A 3,184-nucleotide genomic window follows, 5' to 3' on the forward strand; every position below is an offset into this window, starting at 1 on the left:
CCCGTGCTGTACCTGTCCTGGGAGTGTTTGATGGGGACGGTGTGGAGGGAGCTTTACTCTGTATCTAACCCCGTGCTGTACCTGTCCTGGGAGTGTTTGATGGGGACAGTGTAGAGGGAGCTTTACTCTGTATCTAACCCCGTGCTGTACCTGTCCTGGGAGTGTTTGATGGGGACAGTGTAGAGGGAGCTTTACTCTGTATCTAACCCCGTGCTGTACCTGTCCTGGGAGTGTTTGATGGGGATGGTGCAGAGGGACATTCTGTCCCCAGTCGAGGAGTGTATTTCCAGGGCAATGTACAAAGAGCAGATAAATAATAAAACTCGCAACATTTATTTGACAACCTTGAAATACACAATCATACACTGATAAACAAGCAGTCGCTGCTTTATTACAGATATATAACACTTAAATATGTGTCAAGTTCCCCAGGTCAGCTATTTTTCTGCTGACATTTAGCACCTTTAAGTGGTTGTAAGTTTGAGTTTGCTGAACCATGTGAAATGCCTTCCTGTGGCTTCCCTTCCCTGATGGGTTTGCCTTGCTGGCTTCACTTGGGAAATATGGGAAAGGGGCTAGTCAGAAGGCTGCTTGTGGCCTGGGGATGGGGGTAAAGTGGTTCCCAGTCGGGGAGAAGCTAGGATAACCCCAACCCCCCCACCCCACCACCGGCCACTCGCTGGGTGCAGTTCTTGGTGGGGAAGAAGGGTTCGGAGTGTTCCCAGGGTGGGAGCGACAGACCCACTGCAAATGGCAGCCCGGTTGGGACTGACACGCTGCAAATGGCAGCCAGGGTGGGACTGACACACTGCAAATGGCTGCCGGGGTGGGACTGACACACTGCAAATGGCAGCCAGGGTGGGACTGACACACTGCAAATGGCAACCAGGGTGGGAGTGAGAGACTTGCTGCAAATGGCTGCTTGGGTGGGAGCGAGAGACCTGCTGCAAATGGCTGCCCGGGTGGGACTGACACACTGCAAATGGCTGCCCGGGTGGGACTGACACACTGCAAATGGCTGCCAGTCTACAAATGGCAGCTATCTTGAGTTTTGCAGTGACACTGGACAAAGTGAGGGATTGTAGATATACCCCACCCATGAGCAGTCACATAAATGTCTTCCCTAAGCGCAGCGCTCTGGCAATCACGAGTAAACAGATTAACAAGGTTTAACAGAGGATACGGTAAAAAAAAATGAACTCTAGTTAAAATGTCTGCGGAAGGAATTAATGGAATCAATTAACCAATAACTATTTCCTCATAGGCGGGTTTCTTTAAGCATGGCACTTCAATTTTTACAAATTGTGATTTGTTTAAAGTTAAAACATGGAGTGATGGGCCTGTCGCTCTCTGGGCTGGCCTACGCCCCCCTGCCCATTGCATTCTAGGGTGACCTACGCCCCCCTGCCCATTGCATTCTGGGCTGGCCTACGCCCCCTGCCCATTGCATTCTGGGCTGGCCTACGCCCCCTGCCCATTGCATTCTGGGCTGGCCTACGCTCCTGCCCATTGCATTCTGGGCTGGCCTATGCCCCCTGCCCATTGCATTCTGGGCTGGCCTACGCTCCTGCCCATTGCATTCTGGGCTGGCCTACGCTCCTGCCCATTGCATTCTGGGCTGACCTACACCCCTGCCCATTGCATTCTGGGCTGACCTACGCCCCTGCCCATTGCATTCTGGGCTGGCCTACGCCCCCTGCCCATTACATTCTGGGCTGACCTACGCCCCCTGCTCATTGCATTCTGGGTTGGCCTGCGCCCCTGCCCATTGCATTCTGGGCTGGCCTATGCCCTCTGCCCATTGCATTTTGGGCCGGCCTACGCCCCCTGCCCATTGAATTCTGGGCTGACCTACACCCCCCTGCCCATTGCATTCTGGGCTGGCCTACGCCCCCTGCCCATTGCATTCTGGGCTGGCCTACGCCCCCTGCCCATTGCATTCTGGGCTGGCCTACGCCCCCTGCCCATTGCATTCTGGGCTGGCCTACGCCCCTTGCATTCTGGGCCGGTACTCTTTGCTTCTTAGAACATACAAACAACGTCTCCATTGCGGATCTCGCTCCGTTCCCACACCCCACCCCGCGGCACACAAACGAAAGACAGTCACAGCTCCAAACGCCAAGTCGCTGCAGAGAGGCGGCCGACCAGGCCTCCATTTTGACCCAAGGCTCTCTTCCCCAAGCGCCCCACCCTCCCTCCCACCCTCCCTCCCCCATCGCCCGCTGGTCCTGGGTGTCGCAAGGTCTCTCGCTTCCGTTCTAGTTCTGTTGAGCGTGAAGCCTCTCCTCCCTCCCCTCCCAAACAACCCACCCCAACCCCCCCCCAACCCCACTCCAGGGCCTACTCCTTCTCCTCCCTGGAGTTGTCGCAGGCGGTCGATGCCAGTTCCTGCAGTTCCTGCTCGTCTTCCGATGGCATCTCCTGGGGGTAAACGACCACACAGAGCCTCTGCCCAAAGTAGGTGATGGTGTCTGGAAGGAGGGGAGAGGGGGCAGAATCAGAATCACATGGTTAGCAGAACCCTAGAACCAGAGAAAAGCGACAGCACAGAAGGAGGCCATTCGGCCCGTCTTGTCCATGCCAGCCCGAGGACACCCCCCAGGTGCCCTTTCCAATCCCACCTCCCTGCACCCGGCCCATAGCCCTGCAGCTTACAGCACTTCAAGGTGCAGATCCAGGTACTTTTTAAAAAGAGTTTAGAGTTTCTGCCTCTACCACCAACTCGGGCAGCGAATTCCAGACACCCACCACCCTCTGCGTAAAAAAAGCTCTTCCTCATGTTCCCCCCTGCACCTTCTGCCACTTATCTTGAATCTATGTCCTCTCGTTCTACAATTCTCCACCAAGGGAAACAATTTTATCCTGTCCACTCTATCTATTCCCCTCATAATTTTGTACACCTCAATCAAGTCACCTCTCAGCCTTCTTTGTTCTAAGGAAAATAACCCCAACCTATCCAATCTCTCCTCGTAGCTACACTTTTCTAACCCTGGCAACATTCTTGTGAACCACCTCTGCACTCTCTCCAGAGCTATTACGTCCTTCCTGAACTGTCGTGACCAGAGGAGGCCCTTCAGCCCATCGAGTCTGCACCAACACGTGAGAAACACCTGACCTACCTACCTAACCCCATTGACCAGCGCTCGGCCCCATAGCCTTGAATGTTAGGACGTGCCAAGTGCTC

At 54.7% G+C, this 3,184-nt stretch overlaps 1 long non-coding RNA gene across 2 annotated transcripts; it reads right to left on the bottom strand.

Annotated features, from left to right (window-relative positions):
* Positions 1 to 312: 312 nt before the first annotated feature.
* On the bottom strand, positions 313 to 2,181 carry LOC144677637 (uncharacterized). Of its 2 annotated transcripts, none has more exons than XR_013575776.1 (2): positions 1,624 to 2,181; positions 313 to 1,360 (listed from the first exon to the last, which is right to left on the bottom strand). It is a non-coding gene; the product is annotated as an uncharacterized LOC144677637 (long non-coding RNA). The 2 variants fall into 2 exon arrangements; XR_013575777.1 differs by having other exon boundaries at positions 313 to 1,394.
* Between the last annotated feature and the right edge of the window lie 1,003 nt (positions 2,182 to 3,184).

Source organism: Cetorhinus maximus, unplaced genomic scaffold (assembly GCF_964194155.1).
Source record: "Cetorhinus maximus unplaced genomic scaffold, sCetMax3.hap1.1 HAP1_SCAFFOLD_2791, whole genome shotgun sequence".
NCBI classification, from domain to species: Eukaryota; Metazoa; Chordata; class Chondrichthyes; order Lamniformes; family Cetorhinidae; genus Cetorhinus; species Cetorhinus maximus.